The 17,544-nt window shown below is 38.7% G+C and overlaps 1 long non-coding RNA gene across 1 annotated transcript; it reads left to right on the top strand.

The window, feature by feature from the left end:
• Nucleotides 1–285: 285 nt before the first annotated feature.
• LOC137154214 (uncharacterized) lies at nt 286–3,499 on the top strand. Its single transcript, XR_010920158.1, has 3 exons — nt 286–416; nt 2,842–2,959; nt 3,345–3,499. It is a non-coding gene; the product is annotated as an uncharacterized lncRNA (long non-coding RNA).
• Nucleotides 3,500–17,544: the final 14,045 nt, after the last annotated feature.

Below are 17,544 nucleotides of genomic sequence, written 5' to 3'. Positions count from 1 at the left end.
CGACATCCCTGCCCGTGCCAAGGGGCGGGGAAGGGCCGAAAGCCGCAGGTCGCCGAGAGCGGTGCCCCGGTGCCGCGGGGCTGGGACGGGCGTGGAGACAGAACTAACCCATTCTGCGCGCTGGGGATGGAGAATCGTGGGAGGGCGACTGGGGGGTCGGGTCAATTAAGGAGTGAAGGTAGCAGAGCTGTTCTCACTGCAGCCCTTCAACCGGGCCCGGCCCACGCAGCTCTGCGACAGGATCAGGGGTGAGAAAGTAAAGCAAGTTTGCATTTTTCACCCAGGGCCAGGACACGATAGGGATCACCTGGGACATCACTTCCAGTCCCTCCTCGTCCCGCTGCTGCTTACTCGAGGCTATGGAGAGGCAGGTTCCAGCCTGGGCGTTTAAGACATTTTTAAAAACAGGGATGGAGGTGGTTAAAGAAAAGTATTGAAAATGATCAACTGTTTAACCCCTTCCCCGTCTCCTCCCTCTTCTCATTTCTGTCCCCTCTAAAGGGAAAAGCAAGGATGGTTTGACTTAATGTACACATTTTATCCTGACTTTTAGGAAATCCTGCTGTATTTAGTCTTTCTTTTTCCTTATAAATCCTTGCAACTTTCTCCGGGGGATCAGAGCACACAAACTATTAATTAACTCACCCCTCTGAGCTAGAACAGCATCTACAAGGGGAGGGAAAGTTCTTAGTTCAGAGCAGATTGTTTTCACATAAAGGAAAAAGAGTGTTATTGCTCCTGTTACAGAAGAGAGCAGAATCTAGCACAGAGGTAATGGGATACAAACATGGCAAGTCAGTCGATACACATATTCGAAAAGATCCAGGGAAGGAGGGGAGAGGCCAACCAAAACAAACCAGGATGAAATGATTTTCTTTTAGTGGCTACAGAAAACTAAACCTGGGCCAATATTTGAGAACAGGCTGAGAAGCTTGATGCCTTTCACTCCCTGCCCTCCCACCCCAAAGTGCCACATCATTAGTTAAACCCTGAAAAGGAGAAGTAAAGTTTTGAAAACATGATGTGTTTGAGGCGAACTGTTCAGCTGAAGTTCCAATGTGCTCCTAGAACAGAGAGCTACATATATATATTGAACACACACACCTACTACTTTGTGTGGAAGCGAAGTGGTAGTGCTTTTATTTTTAATTGATGCGATTGTACAGAACTTGGCAGTGCCACATTTTTCTAATCTGTAATTTGCATGTGATGTGATATGCAACCTTTCTACCACCAGGCTGAAATTGGGATAGCAGCAGTAGTTTCATTTTTCAAAACCCTGCCTGTCATTTGCAGATTAGTTTCCCCCTAATTTTCTCTTGCCTTGTCTCATCTCATTACTAGCTGCATGTTCCAATTTCATTCTGACTGCCCCTATATTTTAAACTTCTAAAAGCCTTACTAGTAAAAAAATAGGTTTAAAAGTCCTTTTACTGTCTATGAAAACAGGCACGATTTTACCAGATAACGATTGTAATAATTTAGCTGTATCCCTTAATTTCTCAACTAGGTTTCTCGTCAGTGTGTGTCACATATGGAATAGTATTCTGTGCATAGCCTCAAATCTCAGGTGCTCATTTGGTTCTGAAAAATTACATTTGATTCATAACAATAAACAAAATTCAACTAGTCAACTCTAAAATGAGTTCATTTTCATCACAATCAGAAGAAACAGAAAATACAAACACCCATGCTCCTTGAGCCATCCATTAACATTCAATCTGCATATATTTTGATATTTTTATTATATATAATATTTAAACATAACAATATTTTAAAAGTTGCCCCGCCCAGCTATAGTTGCATTTTAGCAGATCTGTGTTGTGCTGCATTTTTAATTATTTTTGAAAGAGAGAATAATCAATTGAAATGACACATGGATTCAGGTATCAGAATTTGAATCTAAATGTTACTGCCACATCCTGGGTTAAAAAAATAAATGGTGCCTTCTACAAACATATTTGTTTGGAGACTATATATGTTAATTTCAATGAAAAGAAATTGTATTTATCCACGTGTAAGTTAAACAATTATTAAATCAGCTAATGGAATTAATGAGTGTGCCCATTTCTATCAAGGCAGTGACTCATCCAGAGAGTATTCTATTCTCTGCTGAGCTAGATAGGTATGCATTTGTCCGATGGTAATCTAGCAAATAGCAATAAAACAATAACAATCTCGCTTCCCTCTAATAAATGGAAACATCTTGAGCGCTATCTGCTGTACAAAGGAAGTACTACCAGCATACAGATAGAGGCATATGCAAGCACTCTGCACAGATTTTATTTCCAAATGAGAGCTGCATTATGCAGTAGGCTGTAATGAATGTTATGCAATTAGTCAGAATTATAAAGACTAAATTCGGATGAAGTGTTTAGATAGATCTTTCTAAAATGAAAAGCTGTATGCTATACATTCAAGGAAAGCTGAATTTCTGTAATTGGCTTTTAATGGAACAATAGTGTTTAAACTAAAGTACTGTAGTTCTATCCTATTAAATACAAACAGACTCAATTTAAATGACATTAACTTTGTCACACAAACTATCAAAAGCTGGCCTTAAATCATACTTTTCCCAGATTAACTAAGAGTAAATGTTGGTAAAGTGCTTTGAAGATGAAAAGCCTTATACACAGTAAATGGTAAGTAGTATTGTTACTTGTATTCCATCCTAGATAATTCACAGTGCTGTTAGTTAAGAACAAACTGTCAGGTCTAAGCTTTTGCATTCCCTTGGTCTGGTGTGTTAGTGTCAACCTAAAATGTTGTTTGAATGTGGATTTGTTAATTTTCTGGTCTAATTTAAAGAAAATAAAATAACAAAAAAATCTTTTCCCTAAGGTTATAAAATTCATAAACTGCAAGAAACGGTGCTGCCCTGGCTGGGAGATGGTCTAGATGATCCAGTACAGAGATGCTCACAGTATGGGCCAAATATGGTCCCAAACCATCCCTGCCTGTAAGTATATGGTAAGGACAAGGATGATTAACAGCAGATTTGTAATGATAGTGAATCCAGTCAACAACAACTTCTGTTTCTCTCTATCAAGTAATATACAAGCACAAGCAAATAGGACTTCTATTTATCCCTGAGCCAGTGTGGTATTAGAGTTTTTTAAGGCCCGGCTTGAGAAAGCCCTGGCTGGGATGATTTAGTTGGGGTTGGCCCTGTTTTGAGCAGGGGGTTGGACTAGATGACTTCCTCAGGTCCTTTCCAACCCTAATCTTCTATGATTCTATGTCTCACTCTTCAAGTCACTGTTCAAACTCATTTATTTTGGTTAATCTTAAAACAGTGGCCTCCACCTCACCCTTCTTCCCATTCTGTCCTCTAATTTTAATAGAGCAAATAGAACAAAGAAGGCACATCCCCAACAATTAACATATCAAGGATCACCACTGAGGGTAGAGGAGGAACTGGTGCTGTTATCACCTACTGAATGGTGCAGGCTAGTAAGAATACTTAACAGCTTTGCTCAAGTCTCTACAATACTTTTTTGTACACTTCCAAATGAAATTAAAGATGTTGGTGTTGATCTTTAAATCTCTATATTGTTTTGGGGCCTAGGTATCTGGGAGATCACCTCTCATCCTATACAGCATGACAATCAAGAGCTGCTGTGGGGCTCTTGCTATAGGTTGGTGAGTATGAATGTTTCACATCCGGGATTCCAACAACTTGTGTGGGGTTCTATAGGGAAAAAAAGAGGACACATGGGCCTGATTTATTGAAATCAGCAGGAGTTTTGCCATTGACTTTAATGGGTACAGAACTGGGCTTGTTTGTTTAATGATTCAGATTTCAAGTGTTTATGTAACTCAGATACACTATGGCCTTGTCTGCACTGGAGAAAAATTCCATGTTCTTAACTCAAATTAGCTTACTTTAGGTAAAATCCTGATGAAGATAGTTTGTAGTTCTCACAAGTGTTAGCTGGTCCAATTAAAGAGTAGGCTATCTTTAATTCAGCCTGCTAATTCAGGTGGAAATTGCCTTGTCTTCCCTAAGATTTTACATTGAGTTAGCTAATTTGAGTTAAGAACACCATTTTTTTTCCTAGTGAAGACTCAGCCAGTGTGTGTTGTGTTTCCCTCTAGTGGCTAGTCCAAATAGAGAATAACGGTCTACTACTGCTATCAACTTATGGAATCACTCTTTTGGCTCAAGTAGTAGAGGTTGGTGTTGCAGTAGTGCTGATCCCAGGTTCATACCTTGGTGACAATAACCAATGCAGGAGTTCATTATACTTACAAATTTAAAGCCTGAGGTATTGAGTGGCACCTGTATGATGTTAAACATCCTTTTCTTCCTTTTACTTCAGCATGAAATAAGGGCACTTATCACCTTTAGCCTTTAATTTGTATAAAATTTAAACTTTGAGGTTGAGAAATACTGTAGATAGAATATAAATCTCTAACTCCTCTGCATGTCTACAACTTGTATATGTTCAAAGAAGATTGTTTTCTTTTTTAAAGCGAGTAAATCAAACTTACCTGTGAGCTGAGGTCTGTAAGATAATAAAATATTCAACCCAGGTCAATTTTTATGGGTACATAAAAACCTTTGAAAAAACAGGATTCATCATAGATGTGCTGACATAGCTTTAAGCAGAGTGGTAAGAATAGTTTGTTAATTAAAAGTGGGATGCCTGCAATAATGGTAATCAATACATTTAAAACTTTTTTATGAACATGAAAGAAAAATAAAAAGGGGGACCAAAGAAATTGACCAGTTAGCCAAAGCTTAGTACCAAGTAAAACACTTGAGCAAATAATAAAGGAATTGATCTGTTAAATCCTAAAAGACAATCTGATGACCAATATGCAGCTTAGTTTAATGAAGAACAGACCATGCCAGCTGAGTCTCATAGTTTTCTTTGTTACAAATACAGCTTCAGGAGTCTGTTCCTGCAAGCCCTTACTCATGTGAGTAATCCTCATTCACTATTAAATTAATGGGGTTACTCATATGAGTTAGGATTTGCAGGCAAATGGAATTTATCATATATTATTTGTATTTTAGTAGTGGGCCTAATGTATTTGGATTTTAGTAATTTAGTCTTAAGAATGTGTTTAAGTCCCTTCATATTCAAGAAAACTCTTAAGTGTGTGCTTACCTTTATTGACTTCAGTGGGACTTGTGTATCTGCTTAAAGTTAAGCACATAGTTAAATGCTTTCCTGAATAGAGGATTTAGGAATTACCACATAAAGTCATGCCATGATCTTTCTAATTTAGTATCCTGCCTATAATAGTGGCATGTGACCATATGTTAGAATGTAAGGGCTATTCTACATACAGTTTTGCACTGTTGATACAAACACAGAGTAAACCAGCCCTTAGATTTTGTTATTAGAATAAAAATACTGTAGTGTGGGTACTCTCTACCACTTTGATTGTGCCTTTGACACCTTGGTCCATGTTGGGGGTTCTGCAGAGCTCCACTGTCCTAGGAGAGTTCCAGAAATCATTGTGCTTCAAGAAGGAACAATGCCTCCCAGAGCAACTAGTGCCCCAGGGAGCATACCCACCCCCCTCTGCTTTTAAAGGGTCATTTCCAGTCACGGCTGGTGCAGGTGAGGAGGAAGGCCGGGACTGTCTTTCTGCCTCTCCCTGAATTTAGCTCTAGCCCCTTCCCCTCCTCACTTTGATGTAATCCCATCCCCACGCTTCCTCCCTTTTTTGTTGTTTGAGGTTTTTGCCTTTCTCAGCCCTCCCCACTAGTGGGTTGTTGCTGAGAGTGCGCCTCAGGCTTAATTTTACTCAGAAACCGCGTCTCCCGAGTTGGCATGTCTGCACAGAGCTCTTTTTCAGCATGTACTTATTTGTAGGCATAAACCAGAAAGGAGGGATTTCCTCATCTGTTAGTTACTTATAAAAGGTGAATTTTATGCTGAATGAATCCCTTTTATGCTTCAGCTAACCAGTTTATACTTTTATTGTATATTTCTTTTCTCTTGATTCTGTTTTCTTCCTTTTGCTGGAGAGTTAAGGAAATTATTGTACTCAGGCATTCTTCCTCTTTCCTCTGATTCAGGTCATAGCTGGAGTGACATCAGATGACATTTTTGTGGCATAGTTTCAGGAACAACTGTTATCACATCATGGAGGATGCCTTGCCTCTCCCACTCCCATTTTCAGTTCATCTGTACATTTTTGTCTTGCGTGATGAGGTAAGGTATTCCTCTTTCATCACAGGAGACAAAGCCTTCATCCTGCTCCTCCTTTAGCTGTCATACTGGGAGCCAATTAAGCTTTCATTCACCCCAGGAGCATGCAAGTTTATAAGATGTATTTTACCAGCAGGGGATGTAACAAATTACCAGCTAGGCCTGGCTACAGAAATGAAGAAGATATCTTAAAATGACATGGTCTTTACTGATTCCTGCTGAGCCTACACTTTCTCTGAAACGTACATCTTTACGACTTATCAAACCTAGCCAAGGTATTTGATACATTAAATGCAGAAAAATGTATATTGAACTAGGATAAAAGTTGAGACACAAACTGACAAAAGTGAGGAAACTGAACGTTAAGGCTGACTGACACCCCACTGTTAATTCAAACATTTAAGGAAAAAAGGAACATCATCCACTTGAGTTAAAGGAGCAGGATTAGCTCCTGGGAGTTTTGTATTTTTGTGAATTGCTGTCTCAGTATCATTCATTATTTAAGTGCAGGTTTTCTGCAGTGGAAGTCTTTGTGATTTTTTATTTTTTTTAAAGCCATAATAATTCACATGGATTCAAAGACTTTTTGTTTATTTTCAAAGTTTATTTTATGAAATAGCCTAATGAGATAATACAGTTTCAGCTATGTTCTGATCTCAGGAACACTGATGTACATCCAGAGTGATCAGAAGCCAGGGAAATACTTCAGATTTATAATGGTTCAATAGAGAGCAGAACCTGGCTCCTTGTGTTCATGCAGGTCCCAAGTAGATATCAGTCATATAATGTTCCAGCGTATTTCAGGGGAATGTACACGGTATATGACAGGATGCTAAAGGCAAATCCACCTTGCCTTGCTTTGTACAAGCAGTTCCCTTGACGTAGGTGGAGGCAAACAGGAGTGGTGCTATGAAGAGCTTATCTGACTGAAGCTGATTCCAGAATGCCCCCAGTGCAGACTCCACACAGGAGTGGTGACTGGAGGAAAGTGGAGGAAATAATGTATGTACCTAGTGGCTCTATGCCAAGCCTTTCACTCTTCTTGCATGGGTCTCTGAACTGGGGAACTCTATTTACAAGGTTCAGGACAAAATATGGGGGAAGAGAGAGAAGGAAGAGGACTTTGCCAAATGTGTAAGTTTACATTTCACCCCAGTATAGATCAAGGGTTAAAATCTGGGACCCCACTGTACTAATATTAATAGTTAATCATAATTATTATAAAGGAGATTTCTATAGAACTTGGATCTGGAGCATCTGGTTTACTATCACTTTTCACCAGGATTATAGGAAACTAATAAGACAGTTCAAGTTACTCTTTGGTAAGAGACTGCTGTACGTTGTGAAAGGGAAAGCAGGGAGGGGACCTCAGACTAGCACAAGAGTCACAGTGAATGACCACATAGACATGGAAGAGCTATTTTGATTGACACAATTCTTTCTGTATCCAAAAATTAATTTACCTCTAAAACCAAAATCATTAGGAGGCTCAGAATAGTTTGGGTAAAGAAGGTAGTGGTGAGGTCTCAAGATGGCCTTTCCATCTCAAAGCCTGTACTCCATCCTCCAATTACTTACTTGTGGACTTCTGAGGGGAGGGACCCTGTGACCTGATTTCCTTCCTTAGCATCCTGTCTCTTCTTTAGGTGTGATTAAGCGGTTCACTCTCCTGCTTTGGTGATTGGGCTTCCTTCAGAGATGGCCATTGGCCGAGTAGCTTGCTTTCCTCACTTCCAATGAGGAATATTTTTATGAGCTGGGTGGCTCATCCACTTCCTTGATAAGAACCAGAGCACTTGGTTCTGCTTATCTCTGTGCACTCCCCTTTTCTTAATCTCTGTAGAGCTAATGCATTTCTTGTTACCTGGATTTGAAATGACCCCCTCTGCATGTTCATTATGAGGTATTTGACGTATCCAACAAAGTGGGTTTCTGCCCACGAAAGCTTATGTCCAGATAAATTTGTTAGTCTTTAAGGTGCCACAGAACTCTCGCTGATGAGGTATTTGTGTGTCTCTATATTGTCTCTACCTTTACTTCAGGTGAAATCACATCCTTACAGCTAATGTATTCGTATAATCCATATGTACTATTTGGCTACTGTTGTCTGTTAATGGGATTACATGTATCTACTTCCATATGTGTACCTGTTTATAATGTATACCTTGATATTACATGAATACTTGTTCTGTGTATCCTGAATGGCCTGGTTTTGTAACCTTTATGATAACTCTGTAAACACACACTGGGAGAGCCTACAACTGCCTGAGTATTTAGATAAGTTTTAGAATGACCACTTCTGTTCTATAAAATAGTTTCATTTTGGGGATGCTTTTAATGGCTCAAAATGAAATTCTTTCGCAGGTCCTGCACTAAATAGTTTCAAAAGTCCTAAGCTGAAAGAAAACACTATGGGCTGGTTTTTCATTGCTACACTCCTTATGGATGCAAAGTGGGTGTAAAATCTATCATTCTGAGTGAGTAGCATTTTGCACTCTGCACGGGTATAAATGTCTACAAAAATACAAGCTAATGGATAATCAGGCCCTGTTTCTTTAAACATGAAAGTCAATCAGAAGTCTGACAGACAGAGGTCCTAGAAGGAATACGTAGCTTGAAACAAAAGCTAGCGGCCAAAACAGGCTAATGGTGGACTGAGTCCAGTTCTAAACCATTTCAGAAGGGACATGCAGATTGGCCCTGTGCCTCCAGTTCAGAAAAGGAATGTTAAAAGCAGAACTGGCAAATGAAATTGGAAAGAGGAGAGGATGGAAAAACAGAAAGAAGAAAGTTCTAAAGTTGTTTTTAAAGAGAACTGTTTGTCACCTGAAAGTTTTAAAATTTTCTTTACTAGTATTTCCACATAAGGTAAATTCATCATTATGAAAATCAATACACACAGAGCCCAGGCATGGCTCCTGTTCTCATCAGGAGACAAAATGTGAAACCAGCCTCACTAAGAAGTCCACCAAGTTGCCTAATAGGAGAGAGATCTGCAAATATTTCTAATGCATTTCCATATAACATCATACCAATGATTTCACATTGTGCCAAAACAGTCCTTAGCAATGGTCTGAGAGCCCAACATTAGAATAAGATTGCATTCAGTCAGTGCTTAAAAATAAATAAATAAAATAAAATCTTAGATTCCACTAATGACCCCCACTTCCAGCTCAGCTGGGAATGAATCACCCATTTATCAGATAAAACAAATATGATTTTTATTGTGAACTACCTGACATTAGCAGTGATAAAGAAATCTGAAATTGGCATGAACGAGATGTATTGGAATACAAAATAGTGAGGGTATAAAGTTCAGCCTTTGGAATGGTAATTGAACGGCAGTACAAATCTAATATTTTCCTTTATTCTTTAAGTTGGTCAGGAGTATAAGTAATAGGTAGATACAATAAGGTACACAGAGAAACTTTGCCAAAAATACAGTATAGTAAAACTAGCATAATTATCATTTACAGAGTATAAGAAACCAATAAGTGGTCTTATAACAAAACTGTTTCTTGATCAAGGTTAATACAGTGAAAAGTTGCTAAAAGTAGAAGCGTCTTTATTAATGTATCTTTTCTGGGAGAAGTGGTGATTGGAGTCACAGATTAAGGTACTTTTATTATGTATCTGTTTTCAAATTATTCATCTTCTGCATCACCATCTGATGTCAGATTTTATTAGTCCATCCATCGCCTGCAGATGAGCTGTTTGGTAAGTTTTTCAGAATACCCAAACCATGACCAAACTTCTAAATTAGCGATAGTTCTATGCCTTTTACTGCCATATGACTACATGCAAGTTCTTGAGCTTCTGCTACATTTTGAGGATAATTATTCTAAACTGGAAAATAATATATGCTACTGGGCTTGGCTAGTAATTGGTCCTTCCTGTAAAGAGAACAGTATTCTCCATTCCCTACAATACCAAAACAACTATTTACAGGTATTTCTTATATGTGAGGGAAACATGGACTCTTTCTAAGTCTAGTCATTAATTCCATGAGCTATTAATGACAATTTAAATTGGACTATAAAAGACTCTGTGTTTTACAGATATTGTCGTAGGCTTGTTATGAGAAAGCTGAGATAGATAGTCAGCATAATATGGTCTATTGATTTCCTATATTCAATGCTACAATTATAAGATGAAAGAATTATAGTCAATAATGCAGCCTTGCAGCTGCTAAATTTGGTGTAGCTGTTGTAGGCCATTAAGGCTTGTCGTTAGTCACTCACTAGTGTCAACTTTTAAAATTGATTTTTTTTTTACTTCATAGATCAAAGATTTTCTTTTGTTTTGAGTCTAATGCTTTGCAATTTAAAGGGACATTGGTTAAAAATGAGATTTTGAAAAATTCTGAACTGTGTTAATAACGCTTGAGATTATGAAAAGTAGAGCTGAGTGGAAATTGTTTTTGACAAATCATTTATTCACTGAAAACTGCAGTTTTGGTTGACCCAGAATTATTCACAAATTTGTCAGATACTTTTGCCTTCCCTGTTTTTGTTTTTCTTTTCGAGGACTTCAATACTGTTCAGAAAATGGTCAGAGGAGAAGACCTCCTTATAACTTTTAGCCCAGTGTTTAGGGCACTCACTTGGGTGGTGGTAGACCAGGGTTAAATTCCCTGCTCTGCTTGATGTATAGAAAGGATTGATTCTCCTACATGGCTAGGGAGTGGCCCAGTCATCATCACGCTATGGGATAGTCTCAAGTGGATGACTTTCAGTCTCTCCCGTTAAAACTGTTCCACTCTGTATAAATAATTAAATATTCATTAGACTAGAGATTTGAACTTGGATCTCTCACAGTTCAGGTAAGTGCCTAACCCACTATACTGTAGAGTTGCTCTGACTTGATTACCTTGGCTCAATGTCTATTCATTTTCCCTACAAATGGCTATGAATTGCCACTGTGAATTACAAACTGCTCAGGTAAATGCACTAACCACCTCCTCCTCTGGCCGTTTTGTGAATCTAGCTCTTTAAAAATGATACAAAATTCCATTTTGGGTCCAACATTTTGATGATGTTTTTTCACAGCTTTCAGATTTGTTTCAGATTGAACCAAAAATATTTTTCAGGTTTCCTGAACTGCCAGGAGTCAAAAGAGATATGTGCTTCCAGCCAGCCTCTTTCTCTCTCTCTGAACCAAGAAGGGAAGATGGGGCGTTTTAGTCCCCAAGACAGTTAGGACTACATGCCAGGGTACTAACAAGGCCTTCTGGGAAAGGGGATTGGGTCTTTCAAAACAGGGAGGGAAAAGGAGGAAGCCAGAGGGGCTAAGGAGTCTCCTCCAGAAGAAGGGGTAAGTAGTCCATTCTTGTATTTTTTTTTTTCAATTTGAATGTGCTGAGCTTTTATTTGAAAAGTCTTTGAGACTGACCTATCTGGGCCCTTGGTAAGTAAAAGGAGACATGGAGGAGGTTCTAAAATACATGGTTCAACAAGAGTAAGCCTAAGTGGCTGCCTAAGAACAGCAGTAGTGAGACAGTTGACAAAGCAAGAACAGAAACAACAATTTATGAGAGAACAAGAGGCCCTTCAGCAGTTCCTAGATCAACTCATACAACAGCTTACTATTTCGGTGCCACTCACAGATCTAACTCTACTGGCCAGTTTGGAAGCTAGACCTAACCTGAGTATATAATAATGAGATATATTTGGCTCTCTCAGAGAGGGTTGCCATAGCAGGCATTCATTAGAGGCCCTACATTGGGCGCAATGGACAGGACTTCTGGGGTTACTTGCTGTCTCCACTTTGCAGCAAAATGGAGTCTGACTTGGTAGACTTGTGTTGTCCCCAAATCATAGTTGGACTCTATCTGGATAGCTGGATTGTCTGCAAATCACAGATGCCATCCTTGTCTCCTGTACTCTATACTGTACTCTGGTCTGTGGTTACAAGGAGGGATTGGAAGTATAGTCATGTCCTGGAGGGGCTGGCAATTTCACCTTATCCTGATCTATCTTGCAAGAAAGGATCTTGCCTGAGGGAATTCTGTGACGGGTTTTCCCTGTTGTAAATTCAGACTGTGAAGATCCAGCCCATCTACAAAAATACAGGAATTATAGCAGAAAAGTTGGGTTTGTGAGCAAGATTGAGGGAAAATGAAGTGAGGCTTTGACCAACTGGATTGGTTGGGAAATGAGGCTTGTGAAACAAGAGAAGAATCTTTTGTAATTCTGACACCAAACATCTTAACAATTTCCTTTGACATGGTAGCTGAGCAGTGGCAAGTGGTTGGTGCATCAGCTGTAACAGAATAAACTAAAAGGTTTAATATCTCCTGTAGATCTAAAATAAATTAATGACACCTGGTTTTCAAGTAAGAGGTCATCTGGGATCCAGGTATAGCATGTTCAATTATGCAAATACATTCTAACTAGCAAGAATACTAAACATACTTTTTAGCCTGATCATCAATATTATATTATAATACAGAAAAGGGATACAGCAAGTAGAAATACAATTTTGTAGTATGCTGCACCAGAGTTAGTGCTGAAGGTAAAAAAAAGAGTTGCAAACAGATATTACTCCCTGTACAGTCTTAGGTGAAGTGATGTCATTATCTGTTGAAAGAAATACAGAACATGAATTTAGGACTTGGATGATAACTGAAGGAGAAGCTGACTTTCAGTTATATTGTTTTAGAATGTTGAAGGTATTTGTAATTTCTAAATCTAAATACTCTGGTTCAATTTCATCACTTACAGTCAAGTGGAGTTACACTAGGGATGAATCTGACCCATTATGTTACCAAGTTTCTTTGTTTTATAAGCCTTGAAGTTCACATTTCATTCTATGATAACAAGAAGTCTGAGATCAAGCACTATGAATGGCAATATATTTTCAGCTATTAAATATTTTAAAAAATCTATCATATTTTAACGATTTACCAAAAAAAAGTGTTTTGATTTTCTTCTGAATGGCATTTGTAATTTAATCTCATCAGGATACCTCCTGCAGGTCTCTCTGTGCTCCTAGATTTACCTAATAAAAATTTAATTTTTCCTGCTAATTACTGTAAATTTGGAGTTACTTTGTGCTAATCGCAGCTGCCATAAATTTCTGAAGTTTGTAACAACTTTGTGGTAAAACTGAAATTTAGAAAAATTGCCATTTGTTCCCCATAATCATCATGACTGATAATAACAATATCTCACTTGCTGGGGCAACCAATAATCAAACAAACAACCTGTTGTGTTAAGCACAGACAATGTGCTTGGCACTGTGCAAGGCATAAATATAAAATAATAAAACTTGCTCATAGGAGCTAAAAGAATATGATAAAAAGCACTGGGAGATCCCAAAGAAGGTATTAACATAGGGCCAGATTGTACCCTCTTGCTCCTTCTGGCTTCTCTGTACACCAGTGCAGCATAACTATCAGTGGAGGGATTTGAAGATAGAACATAGATAATTTGACTTGTTTGACAAGCCAGGAAGTTCATTTTAGTAGTTGTGTTTGGGATGGATTGGAGGAGAGTGATGCAGATGAGAGCGGTGGGGGTAGAGTAGGAGGGGAGAGGAGAAGAGATGACTCAGCCATCTAACTACTTTTCATAATAAAGCAGCATTTCAATGCATCTGTTTGCAATCACAGAGTGACAATGGCAAGAGAGGTGGGGATTAGGGGTTAATGTGGACGGGGCAGAACATGGATGACTGAATAGGGGTATGCCGTGTGAGGTATCATTTAAAAACTCATCATCTGCTGAACATTTTTGTCCTGGTAAATTATGTGTGGCAACATTGTATGTAAAGTTATAAGATTCTATTGTATAACATTGCTGTAACATGTTCCAAAGTTAGAAAGGCAGGCCCAAACCAGTTCTTCAGAGACAAAGACATACTGACACCCCAGACAGGTATGAACAGTCAAGTGGGATATCACTTAGTTAAGTAGCCATTCTCTGGCAGGGGGAGGGCATGAACAAGAAATTTACATTTCATCACAAGGACAGTTCAAACTTCATGTCCACAAGAGCCTGTTTTGTCACCATGACTCAGCAATGATGTTTCTAGCACAATAAAAATTGAATTATAAAGTGGGGAGAAGATCACTCACTCTTTTCCTTCATCTCTGCTCATGACATCAATGATTCCTAAACAGCTGAATTTTTTTTTTTTTTTTTTGGGGGGGGGGGGGGGAAGAGAATCCTCGCTGGGAGGCTTTCCTGCCAGTACAGACTGCTGTAAGCTTATGGTGAGAAAAACCTTTTGCTTTTAAGTTTGTTTAGTTAGGCAATTAGCTTGTATTATATCTTTTTATTTCTTTTGTAACCAATCCTAATTTCTATGTCTCATTGCCTATAGCCACTTAAAATCTTTCTTTTCTTTCTGTAGTTAATAAACAACTTGTTTCACTGTTTTAGCTAACCAGTGTGTTTGGATTAAAGTGTGTGGGAAACTCCATTTGGGATAACGAGGCTGGTGCATATAATTTTCTATTGATGAAATGATGGACTTTATATGAGCTTGCATTGTTCAGCAGTGTGTTGGATAGTTAAAAATGCACATTTCTGGGCGGGATATCTGGGACTAGAGAGCATCCTGGTGTTCATCTGCATTTTAATTCATGAGTGGCTGGCTAGTAGCTACTCAATACTGTGTAACTGGGAGCAAATTACATCCTAGAGACTGTGTGTTAACTGGCCAGGAGTGGCTGTTCTCATAGTAAAGCAGTGTAAGAGGCACCATAGGTTGGAGAATGGGGGTGGGACAAAGCTATTCAACAGTATAGATTATACTCTGGGGAATGTGACAACTTGGTTTCACCCAAGTTGCCTTGGACTCTCTCTAAGACCTGTCACACATTTTTGAGGTGTTCATGGAATAAACTCCTGTTTCCACTGCTTGGAATGGGAAAGAGGTAGTCCTGTGAGGGAAGTTAGTGACTTATCATCACTGGGGTAAAATGTCACATGCACAGCTGCAGTTTTATGAGAGTTAAAAATAAGTTTGCTTGCCGTATTTTCTTCATTTTCCATCATAGCATTGAGGTCATGGAAGGAAAGAATGGGAGAGAGATCAGTTTTATTCTAGAATTTGTGGCAAAGTTACAAACAACGGGAAGGAAAATTATACAAAACTAGTTGTGTCCCTTCAACAGGAAATGGCTTTACAAGTGTCAAGTACAAAGGCTTTAAAAGTGTCAAGTACAAAGGGCATGTAAAATGCAGGATAATATAAAGTGTCAGATAAAATCCCAGGTTCTTTATTTGCCACTATGAAGAGCTAAATAGATCCTGAAGTAATTTCTGTTAATGGGTAACAGTTTTAAACTATTAACTGTGGTGATGGGTACTATGTGAGTTATTTATTGTGTATTGTCTGAAGTGTTGTTTTACTTCCAGCCGCTTGTCACATAAACTAGATTTCCAATAACTTGCCACAATTAATGGTTTCCAGAGGATTCTGTGGTTATAACAGACAATGACTTCAGCAGAACATCATTCATTGCTGAGGTTGGTTTGATTGCTGCACAGAGGTTTGCTATGTTACCAGAATCTTCCAATGATGCTGATGGCATTTGCTACAAGTGTGGAAACTTTGCCTAAAATACAGTACAGTATATACTCTGATTAGCCTGTTAAGTTGACCAGAAGAGTGTAATTAAAGCTTTGTCACAAATAACTATCACATAATCTTTTTGCCAGTAGCTTGTCAACTGCTTGCCTCAGAAGATTTTTGCAGTCCTCATTTGCAATGTAAAACTGCTTTTGCTGAAGGTCTGCAACAAAGATGCAGAGCCATAGCCATAATAAGTTGGCAGAGGGCATATTGTCTCAGTTGGGTAGTCATGGCTAGGCTACATCTTCTACAGATATATGATCAAATCAAGTGAAATGTGGTTGGTGATGGCCTGAAAAGGGTGAACTCAAATCATAAGGAATCATAGAATTATAGAAGTGTAGGACTGGAAGGGACTTCAGTAGATCATCTAATCCAGCGCTCAGCAGAAGCCAAATGCAGAGAACCATAAGTAAATATCAAAATTCTTTATAGACATACACTGCTTTTTGTGTTCACACTGTTCAGTTCCATTTGCCAATTACTAGTATGCAGAGCCTGTTTTTCCTTCTTAACAGTGAAAATAAATCTTAGCTGCTTATACATTTTCAACTGTATGTTTTCTAGCTGCATTTAGGCATTGATTAACCTAAACATTTGGCGTTGTCTAGATCAGATATTAACTGCAGCTCAATGGCTGCAGTGCCCAGTGCAATGGAGACAGTGCAATTATCCCCTTGCCTTGGTTAAACCCTGGTTTAATTGCATATTGTTATGGTCCAGTTCTGTGTCCTGGGCTATCTCCCAGGTATGATTCAAAGATAAGTCAAATCTGTATTTTTTTAATAGCACTATCGGTTCATCCACATAGATAGCAGCTCTGCACAATCTCATCCTGTGATGGAGACTGAAGCATCCTTCATTAACAAATGCTTTCAGACTTTTGCTTTGTTAGCTAGCTAGGTCATTGAACACAATTTGTATCTTTTTAGCTATTTCCAGGGGACAGAATATGTTTTTGAAAGCAGATATATTTGAGCTTCAGTGATAGGTTACAAACTCTGTAACTTTTGTCCTGAGGTACATTATTACTAAGGTTTAAAATGGGCTATAATCTGTGCAGACAGAAATCTGGTTTATATCTTAGTAACAGCTGATAGACTTTGGCATGCCTGCTCTTTGACTATTTGTAGTATTTAAATGTATAGAGCCTGCTCCTTTTTCTTCTCATTGTTAAATGGAAAGCTTTTTTTTTTTTTTTTTTTTTGATATTGAGATATAAGAAGTTTATTATGAGCTTTAAGAGAAGAGATAAAAAAGGGAGGCTCGGAGAAGGGAAAAAAAGCAGAAAAGAAAATTAGATGTAGGAAAGAAAGGAGGAAGTGGGAGGAAGAAAAAAATGGGGGAGAAAAGGGATATTGACTGAGGAAAGCAGAGAACTGCTGACATCAGCTGCCACATTGAATGTTCAATGATATTATATGGCACCTTCAAGAGATCTTGAGATGCAGTTCAAGAAGCTAGTAGGCATTATGCATGGTTATGGTGATCTTACGGATAGGGGAGAAACTACTTGTTTGAATCCATTCGCAACAGTAGGCTGACACAGATGTTGAATTTCACTGGATTGCTACTCCCACAGGCTGTCCCTTCCTTGGATGTGTCTAAAATCTTTCCACAGGATCTCACTCTCTGGAAAGTCCACCATTTTACTCTGTTACCTCTGCCTACCAGAACAAAGCATTTGCACAACTTTCAGTCCAATTGGACTTGTCTGAAAGATTACTGACCCAGCTGGCTGCCCATTTCAACTCAAAGCACAGTGAACTTCTAAGGCACATTGAGATTTTGA

This window comes from Emydura macquarii, unplaced genomic scaffold (assembly GCF_026122565.2).
Source record: "Emydura macquarii macquarii isolate MOO-44397 ecotype Brisbane River unplaced genomic scaffold, CSIRO-AGI_Emac_v2 contig_1253, whole genome shotgun sequence".
NCBI classification, from domain to species: Eukaryota; Metazoa; Chordata; order Testudines; family Chelidae; genus Emydura; species Emydura macquarii.
This window is presented reverse-complemented; position numbering and strand designations above follow the sequence as displayed.